The sequence below is a fragment of the Ammospiza nelsoni genome, chromosome 30, assembly GCF_027579445.1.
Source record: "Ammospiza nelsoni isolate bAmmNel1 chromosome 30, bAmmNel1.pri, whole genome shotgun sequence".
Lineage (NCBI taxonomy): Eukaryota > Metazoa > Chordata > Aves > Passeriformes > Passerellidae > Ammospiza > Ammospiza nelsoni.
Genome location: NC_080662.1, coordinates 459,577 through 470,089, shown reverse-complemented (window position 1 = coordinate 470,089; position 10,513 = coordinate 459,577).

Sequence of the window (10,513 nt, the reverse complement as noted above, 5' to 3'; positions counted from 1 at the left end):
CGGGGGGACAATGGGGGGACAATGGGGGCACAATGGGGGCACAATGGGGGGACAACGGGGGGACAATGGGGGGGACAATGGGGGGACAATGAGGGCACAATGGGGGGACAACGGGGGCACAATGGGGGGACAACGGGGGGACAATGAGGGGACAACGGGGGGACAACGGGGGGACAATGGGGGCACAATGGGGGGACAACGGGGGGACAATGGGGGGACAATGGGGGGACAACGGGGGGACAATGGCGCATCCGTGAGGAGATAATGGGGGGACACGGGGGAACATTGGGGTGATATTGGGGAGGGCACCGGGGGGGGGACATTGGGGTCACAATGGGGTGACACTGGGGGGACACTGGGGGGACAATGAGGGCACTATGGGGGGGCACTGGGAGGGACAATGGGGTGATAATGAGAGGGACAATGGGGTGATACTGGCGGGACACCGGGGGGACAATGGGGGAACAATGGGGTGATACTGGCGGGACACCGGGGGTGCAGTGGGGGGATAATAGGGAGACACTGGGAGGGACATTGGGGTCATACTGGGGGGACACCGGGGTAACAGTGGGGGTGCATTTGAGTGATACTGGGGGGACACTGGGGGTGCTCAGGGAGTACATTGGGTGGGCACTGGGGGCACACGGAGGGGACATTGGGGTGATACTGGGGGGACACTGGGGGTGCACTGGAGGGGTTCATTGGGGTGGGTACAGAAGGGGCAGGGAATGCACTGGGAGTGCACTGGGAGTGCACTGGGAGGGCACTGGGAGGGCACTGGGAGGGCACTGGGCGGTGCATTGGGCAGTGCATTGGGGTGCGGGTGCCGTGGAAGAGTGAACTGGGGGGGCACTGGGGGGCACTGGTGTGTACTGGGGAGCTGCACGCGGAGGGGCAGTGCCCCGGGGGTTACACTGGGGGATACTGGGGGATACTGGAAGCTGGGGGTGCACTGGGAGGATGGGGGAGCACTGGGGGGGTGCAGTGAGGGTGTCCAGTGGGGGGCTGGATTTGGGGTGTATCACACGTGTGCCGCAGCCCCTGTGTGTGTCTGTGTGTCCGTGTGTCTGTCCATGCCCGCAGCCTGTGTGTGTGTCCGTGGCTGTGTCCGTGTGTCCGTGTGTCCGTGGCTGTGTCCGTGGGTATGCCTGCAGCCCGTGTCTGTGTCTGTGTGTCCGTGTGTCTGTCCATGCCCACAGTCCGTGTGTGCCCGTGTCTGTGTGTCCGTGTGTCTGTCCATCCCCACAGCCCGTATGTGTGTCCGTGGCTCTGTCCGTGTGTCCGTGTCTGTGTCCGTGTGTTCGTGGCTCTGTCGGTGTGTCCATGTGTCCCTGTCCGTGTCCGTGTGTCCCTGTCTGTCCCCGCAGTCCGTGTCTGTGTCCGTGTGTCCCTGTCCGTGTGTCCCTGTCCGTGTTGGTGTGTCCCTGTCCGTGTCTGTGTCCGTGTGTCCGTGTGTCCCTGTCCATGTCCGTGTGTCCCTGTCCGTGTGTCCCTGTCTGTGTCCGTGTGTCCCTGTCTGTGTGTCCCTGTCCGTGTCTGTGTCCGTGTGTCCGTGTGTCCCTGTCCATGTCTGTGTCCGTGTGTCCGTGTGTCCCTGTCCGTGTCGGTGTCCGTGTGTCCGTGTGTCCGTGTCCCCGCAGCCCGTGCCCGCCGCCGCTGCCCCGCCCGGTGTGCCCGGCGCCGTGGCTGTCCCTGTCACATGCGTGTGAACGTGCTGGGCCCTGTGCGCCCGTCAGGTCGCATCCATCAGCCCGCGGCCCGTGGCGCTGCCGCTCCGCCCGCGTGTCCCGCTCCCCGTGCGCGGCCACGGACGGCGGGGCTGCCCCCTGCACCCCAAAACCTCGGGAAGGCTCCCTCGGGAGGGTCCCCGCGGCGGGGCTCTGCCTGCACCATCCCGCCTTCCTACTCGCCTGCATCCCGGCTCCATCCCTGCTCAGTCCTGGCCTTCTCCTTTGCCTCCTTCTCTGCTCCATCCCGGCTCCATCCCTGCTCAGTCCTGGCCTCTTCCTTCGCCTCCTTCTCTGCTCCATCCCTGCTCCATCCCTGCTCCATCCCTGCTCCATCCCTGCTCCGTCCCTGCTCAATCCCGGCCTCCTCCATCACCTCCTTCTCTGCTCCATCCCTGCTCCATCCCGCCTTCCTCCTCGGCTCCGTCTCTGCTCTACCCTGGCTCCATCCCTGCTCCATCCCTGCTCCATCTCTGCTCCATCCCTGCTCAATCCCGGCCTTCTCCTTTGCCTCCTTCTCTGCTCCATCCCTGCCCCGTCCCTGTTCTATCCTTGTCCCTCCCGGCTCCATCCCTGGCTTTATCCCTGCTCCATCCCTGTCCATCCCTGCTCCATCCCAGCTCCATCTCGCCTTTCTCCTCACCTCCATCCCCGCTCCATCCCTGCCCCATCCCTGCCCCATCCCAGCTCCATCTCAGCTCCATCTCAGCTCCATCCCCGCTCCATCCCCGCTCCATCCCCGCTCCATCCCCGCTCCATCCCTGCTCCATCCCTCTTCTATCCCCGCTCCATCCCGGCTCCATCCCGGCCCCTCCCGGCCCCATCCCGGATTCCCCGGCCCGCCGGTGGCCCGGAGCCGTACGAGGGCCGCGGCACGTCCTGGCCCTCCGGAGCGGCTCCGCTCGCCGCTGCCGGCAGAGCCGGTCGCAGCAGCCCCGGGGCAGCGTTACCCAACCCGTCTGCCCGCTCCCGCCGCTTTCCCAACCCGGCCCGAGCAGCTCCGGCGCTTCCCCCTCTCCGCAGCCTCTCCGCGGCCATTTACATCGTTTTGGTGTTTCTGCTCAGGGAATTGCTGCTCCTTTTTTCAAAGGAAACAGGGGGAGAGGCAACCCGAGCCAGAGGCGAGGCAGTGCTGCTGCCAGACACCTTTTCCTGCGGGATCCAGTCCTGCCAGAGCCACCACGCATCCGTCAGTCCAACCCCCAGATCGTGACCTGATGCGTTTCAGCATTTGCACTCAGTGATCCTTGTGGATCTCTTCCAACCCAGGATATTCCATTAATCTCTGTCGCTGGCCCTACATTTCAATTGACCCTCTGATCCAGCTTTTTTTTTTTTTTTTTTTTTTTTACCCCTGAAAAGGCAAATTCTCCGTGGTCATGTTGAAATTAAAGCAGCGTTTGAGCCTAAAAATAGCTGGACACATCTGTCCGCCTTCCCCATCTGCTGCCAGCCTGGCTGGATGAAGGGAGGGACTGTCTGTGCAAAATGAGGGACCTGTCTCATCCTTCTGTCCCGTAAAATCAGTTTATTCAGGGAAAATAATCCCCAACGCCCCGTTCATTCCCCAGATAATGCCCTAGTCCAGGAAAGACAGGAGGAGCTGCGCTCTGCTCAACCAGCTCCTCTAAATACAGTAATTTTTTGTTTTAATTTGAGGTTTTTCAGTTGGTTTTGGAATTCTTTTCATGGAATAAAGCTCCCAATGGGAACCCTTTCGAGGCACCCCAGCTCCACGTGGGCCTGTAATAATCCATCGGCATTTAACGCCGCGTTCCTGGGGTAAAGGAAGCGGCTGATTGCAGGGATTGGAGCTGGAACCGGCTCTAATTTCTCAAATGTGATTCCTCAAGGACGAGTGGCGCAGTAATGACAGCGTGGAGCGGGAGGAAGAGCCGTGCCCAGCGGCCAGAGCAGGGCCAGAGCAGCCTGGAGCCCTGGCACCAGCCAAGCCCCCGTCCCACGGCGTGCTGCTGCTCCTGGGGACCCCCTCAGGAACCCGTAACCCACTCCCATGCTGGGGAAACTGAGGCACGGGTGGCTCCAGAGGAACGGGGAACCATCACGGGGCAGCCGGGCTGGGCCTGGAGCTGCTCCAGCAGAGGCGTGAGCTCATCGGGCATCACTGCCTCGTGATTCACCGGGGCTGCAGCGCTGCTCCACATACCTCCCAACGAGGTTCCATTGGCCGCAGGGGCGCCCACGGCCCCACAAAGCCGCTGTGACACCGGTGACCAGCCCGTGACTTTGGCCCCCGTCACCCAGCGCACCGGAAACCTCACCGGGAGCCGGGCTGGCCCCAGCGCCGCACGGGGCCGGCAGCGCAAAACCGGTCAGGGAACTTTGCTGCCTTCCTGGGGCGGCCGCAGGACGGGCGGGCGGGCGCGTGACCCCGGGTGCAACAGCCTCTCCCAGCCTCTCCCAGCCTCTCGCAGCCTCTCCCAGCCTCTCCCAGCCTCTCCAAGCCTTTCCCCAGCCCCAGCTGCCCCGTGAAGGCAGAGGGAGGCGAGGGTTGTGCCGTGCCCGCCCTGGAGGTGCTGGGCATCCATCCTTCCATCCATCCTTCCACCCATCCTTCCATCCATCCCTCTGCAGATCTCATTGTGCTGGTGCCATTCCCAGCCCATCCCAAATCCCCGTCACCCCCACGGACACCTCACCCCAAAAGAGCCAGGGGGACCCCCGGGGTCAGGCTGGGCCGCCCCCCAGCCCGGCTGCCCCCCAGCCCGGCCGCCCACCCCTCTGCCGGGGCTAATCCCCAGCAGCGGGCGGAAAAGGGGAGATTAAATTAGATTAGCTGGAGCCGCCTAATTTTAGCGTCCTCACGTGTCGCTGACACACTGCTCCAGCTCTCCCCCTGCTCCCCCAGCCCTGTGTGACCCCCAGAGCCACCGGGGCCACCAGTCGGGACAGGAGGCACCAAAGGGGCTTTGGTTGGGCGGTGGCACCCAGGGTGGGTGGGCGTGGGGGTCTCTAGACCCGTGCCAGGAGGGGCTGGGGGTGATGGTCACACCCTCCATTAGTGACAGCCACTCTCTATCAGTGACAGCCATCTGCCTCCAGGGATGGTCACCATTCCTGGCCTGTGGTCACTGTCCTCTTGTGGTCACCTTCCTCTCGTGGTGGCCACTGTCCACTGGTGGCGCTGACCCCCAGCCTTGGGGGACCCTCCGCTCTGGCACGTCCCCTTTTCCCCCTCCACTCCCAGCTCCTGCCCGGCACGTCCTGCTCGCCGCACTGCGAGGGTGACCTTGGCCTGACCAGACCTCCCTCGGGGCAGCGCCAGCGCACCCAGCTGTGCAGGAGCCCTCCAGCCCCATCCAGCATCTCCTGATCCATCGGGCGCTCCACGGGATCGGCCTCGTGACACCGCAGCGGGAGGAGACGGCTGGCCCCTTCCATTGCCGGGAGCCACACTGTCCCCAGCACCCCAGGACGGCCCCAAAAATCCCTGAAAGATCCCAAAATTCCCAGCAAGGTCCCAAAAATCCCAGCAAGGTCCCAAAAATCCCAATGTCCCCAAAGTCCCAGTCCAGCACCCAAAGCCTGGACGCTGGAGCTGGCAGGAGCGGTGGCAGGAGAAAAGGTGTCCCCAAAAGCCACCAGGGCCAAAGGCAGGGAGGGCTGAGGAGCATCCTGCACCCCCCCCAGGTGCCACCAGCCCTGGCACAGCTCCGAGGTCAAAAGTGCCGGTCAGGACACGGGACCCTGAGTCACCCTGGCCTGGCATGAGCAACTCCCAGAGCGTGCGGCACTTTCCCAATCCCAGCGGGAAGGGGAGGTTTCTCCTGCCTCCCCGGGGCTCTTTCCGTGGGCACTGCCACGTCCCCGGTGCCACCAAACTGGGGCAGGGACACGGGCAGGGTGCCAGGGGCCTCTCCCCAGCCCTGCCCAGGGCAGCCTCGTCCTTTCTCCCGGCGCTGTGGGTGTGAGCAGGCCGGATCCCGGGGGTCTCATGGGGTGGGACGGCCACCCTGATGGTGCTGTGCCACAGACACCCTGATGGTCCTGTGCTACAGCCACCCTGATGGTTCTGTGCCACAGACACCCTGATGGTCCTGTGCTACAGCCACCCTGATGGTTCTGTGCCACAGCCACCCTGATGGTTCTGTGCCACAGCCACCCTGATGGTTCTGTGCCACAGACACCCTGATGGTCCTGTGCTACAGACACCCTGATGGTTCTGTGCCACAGACACCCTGATGGTCCTGTGCCACAGACACCCTGATGGTCCTGTGCCACAGCCACCTCTGACTCCATGAAGTCCTTCTCACTCCATGGCAGGAAATTGCCCAAAACTCAGATTTGGGGAAGGCACAGCTGTGACAGAATCCCACTCTCACCCTGTTCTGTGCTGGCAGTGCCCAGCCCTGTGCCATGCTGGCAGTGCCCAGTGCCTGGGCTCTCCCAGGACCCCTGCCCATCTCAGGCAGCACCAGCAGACTCCTGAAGGGTTGTCTGGGATGGGAAAGGCAGGAACTGCTGGCAGGGAGGAGGAGGAGGATGGAGCTGCAGCCCCTGCTTTGCCCATCACAGAAAGGCACGGGCTGGAGAGAAGGGGTAAAGTCCAAATTTAGGAGCAGCAGGCAGCAGCTGGATTTAGGAACAGCCTGGATGGGCTAAAGGTTAAGATCAGACTTAAGGATGGAAACCCTGCGGTGCCCCACGTCCAGAATGGTTCCTGAGCCCAGCCCAGAGCTCTCCTGGGCTGTGGGAGCAGAGCTGGGCTCCCCTGGGCTCTCCCAGGATCCCTGCCCATCACAGGCTCATCCCTCGCTCCCTGGCAGGATGATCACGGCTCAGAGACCCCAGCCACATGCATTTCCACCAATTCGCTCTGCCAGGCACAAAACCGCCCCAAATATTCCATCCCACCTCGCGCCAGCATCACCTCACCCGATCAAGGCCGGGCATTTGAGGAGCTCCCTCCACCCTGCCATCAGCAATTCCCCTGATCCCCTGACACCCTCAGCTGCTCCCCCGACACCCCTCTGCGCTTCACCCACCAGGCACAGAGAGCACAAATCCCCCAATCCCACAGCCAGGTGCAATCCCTTACCTGGGCGAAGCCGTCCCGGTCCGCGCCGCTCTCGGTGAGCGCCATCCCGCTGCCTGGCTGAGGCAGAGCCGCGCCGAGCGGGGTCTGCGAGGGCTTTATCACCTCCGGTCCCCGCGGAGGGAGGAAGGCCCTGCGTGCCAGCGCCGAGGTCATTGGCTGGGCACGGCGCGGATGGAGACGGGATTTGAGCGGCAGCGCTGTAATCCCGCAGCCCTGGGATGGCACTGGCGGGGCTGGGATGCTCTGCAGAGGGGCTGGGCTGCTGCTGCCCCACCCTGGCAGCCCCACGGGGCACCCCTCTGCTTGGCACCCCTGTGCTTGGCACCCCTGTGCTCCAGAGCCCTGCGCTTGGCACCCCTGGGCACGGCCAGGAGCAGCAGCCAGATCATGGGCTGGGCATCGCTCTGCCCTGCAGGGTGACCTCGGCTGCCCCCAGCCCCAATTCCAGCGCAGAGCTGGACTGAGGAACCCTATCTCAAATGAGGAACCCTCTCTGACTGAGGAACCCTCTCTGACTGAGGAACCCTCTCTGACTGAGGAACCCTATCTCAAATGAGGAACCCTCTCTGACTGAGGAACCCTCTCTGACTGAGGAACCCTCTCTGCTCCCTCCCAGAGAGCAGCAATAAATGGAGGGGCCCCCACAAACAGGGCTGGGATGGACGTGGAGGGGCCAGGAGCCCCGGGGCGGAACGAGGCCGCGGCCGAGCCGTGCTGCAGCCTCCTCATGCGTGTGCAAATGTGTGCTGCGTGTGAGGGCACACGTGGGACGGGCACACGTGGCCTCCCCCGAGGCTCTGAGCCGGCAAAGGGTTTAATTGGGATCCGCAGCATCTGCCGCGGCGGCTCCCGGCGCTCAGGGGGAGAGTGAGAGTCTCGAGAATCCCAAAAACCCGGATGGGGGAGAACAGAGGGGGAAAAGAGGGGGAAAAGAGGGGGAAAGAGGGGAAAGGAGCTGCCTGGCTCCTCCTCCAGCGCTGGCTCCGTGGGTCCATCCCTACGTGACAGTGGGCACGCAGAGCCCCTGTCACTGCTGCTGGAGAGGAGCTGCAGGGGAAAGCAGGGTTAAGGCCGAGTCGTTTATTCATTCTGACGGAGATTATCCAGCCCAGAGGGCCCAGCAGCACCAGCAGCCTCCTGGAGGGTTGTCTGGGATGGGGAAAGGCAGGAACTGCTGGCAGGGAGGAGGAGGAGGATGGAGCTGCAGCCCCTGTTTGCCCATCACAGAAAGGGACGGGGTAAAGCTCAGATTTGGGAGCAGCAGGCTCCAGCTGGATTTAGGAATGGCCTGGATGGGCTAAAGGTTAAGATCAGACCTAAATCTTGGTCCCGGTGCTGAGATGAGCCCCAGCCCTTGGTTGGGTGCTGTGTGAGCTGGTGGGGCAGGGCAGAGCTGAGCTCCAGCCTTGGCCCCATCCCTGTCCTCATCCCTGCCCTGTCCCCATCCCTGTCCTCATCCCTGCCCTGTCCCCATCCCGATCCCTGCCCCAATCCATGTCCCAATCCCAATCCCATGCCCATCTCCATCCCTGCCCTGTCCCCATCTCCATCTTCACTTCCACCCCATCTCAAACCTGCTCCCATCCTTATTCCTGCCCCAATCCCAATCCCAATCCCATCTTCATCCCTGCCCTGTCCCCATCTCCATCCCCATCTCAAACCCATCCCCATCCCCATCCCTGCCATCCCATCTCTGTCTTGGTTCCTGTTCCCACTTGGATCCCATCCTGATCCCTGTCCCGATCCCATTGATCCCATTGATCCCATTGATCCCATTGATCCCATCCCATCCCATGGATCCCATCCCATTGATCCCATCCCATCCCATCTCATCCCATCCCATCCCATCCCATCCCATCCCATCCCATCCCATCCCACGCCCACCGGTGGCAGCCCAGGGCTCCCCCAGACCCCGGCACAGGGACCCCCACCCCGAGCTGTCCCCCCACCCACCTGCCTCACTCCGGGGCTCTGGCAGCGCCTCCATCCCACGGAAACTCCTTTTATCTCCCCAGCTTCCCCTCCCGGGACGGGGAGCTCGGGCTGCTCGGGGCCGGCATCCTCCCCGCGCCGCCCCGGCTCGCACAAAGGCTCCTTCACCGCTCGGACAGAGGCACCTTTGTTCCCCCGCATCCCCTTCCCTCGGGGAGCTGCAATAGTGAGAAACCAGCGATCCGCGCTGGAGAGGAGCGCCGGCATCGCTGCTCGCCGGGATTCACCCAAACCCGGCGGGATTTTAGCGATTATTTGGGTTTACCCAAGCCTGGGCTGTTTGATATCCCCTGGGATGAGCGCTGGGGTAGAGGGGGGTCCAAGCCATGCCCGAATCCTCGGTGCCGATAAATAGCTTTATTGTGCTCCCTCCTGAGGGATAACCGGGGCACGGCACAAAGGGGGGATCAATAATCCCTGCACAGGAGGGCGATCAATAATCCCTGCACAAGGGGGGGATCAATAATCCCTGCACAGGAGGGCGATCAATAATCCCTGCACAGGAGGGCGATCAATAATCCCTGCACAAGGGGGGGATCAATAATCCCTGCACAAGGGGGGGATCAATAATCCCTGCACAAGGGGGGGATCAATAATCCCTGCACAAGAGGGCGATCAATAATCCCTGCACAAGGGGGGGATCAATAATCCCTGCACAAAAGGGCTGGAGGAGCCAGAGCCTGGGATGCAGCAGGGTGGTGATGTCCCCTAGGATGTCCCCAAGGTGTCCCTTGGACCCCCGATGTGGCCCCTGAAATGTCCCCCAGGGTGTCCCCAGGGTGTCCCCAGGGTGTTGCCACATGTCCATAAACCCCCTTTGGAATATTTCACTCCCCATGAAATATTTTATCATTTCATCCGGGCACCACGAGGCTGGCAGGGACCACACTCTCCCGAGACGTTTGGAACCCTTGGAATATTCTATTCTCCATAAAATATTTTATTGCTTTATCTGGGCACCACGAGGCTGGCACCAAACCCTCCCAGGACATTTGTGACCCTTGAAATATTCTACTCCCCATTAAATATTTTTATTATTTTATCTGAGCGCCACAAGGCTGGCAGCCCTGGACATTTGGGGACCCTTGGAATATTTCACTGCCATAAACATTTTTATTATTTTATCTGGGCACCACGAGGCCAACAGCCCTGGCAGGCACCGAACCCTTTCCAGGACATTTGTGACCCTTGGAATATTCTACTCCCCATAAAATATTTTTATTATTTTATCTGGGCACCACGAGGCTGGCACGAGGCTGGCAGCCCTGGCAGGCACCGAATTTTCCCGGGACCCGTGCCAGGAAAATTGGGTTTAATGCCGTGCCAACAGCTGCCCCGGGCCCAGATTAGCCCTGGCACCTTCCCTGGCACCTTCCCTGCGCTTCCCAGTCCTGGTGCCCGATGTCAGAGGGGACCCTGGGGTGGGGGGCTGAGACCCCCGGATTTGGGGAGCACCCAGGGGTGGAGGGGGGCAGCTGCTCCCAGCCCTGCCCCAGCTCAGGGAGGGAAAATGGGGGGAAAATTGATAAATGGGAGGGAAAATTGATAAATGGGAGGGAAAACTGATAAATGGGAGGGAAAACTGATAAATGGGAGGGAAATTGGGTTTGGAGGGGTGGGAGCAGCGTTCCCAAAACAGCACCCGGGTTCTGGGCTGGTGTTTCACTGGGCTTCAGCCTTTTCCCAGCTCCTTTCCCCAGCCGGGACCCCTCATCACCGTGTCCCCTCGTGACTG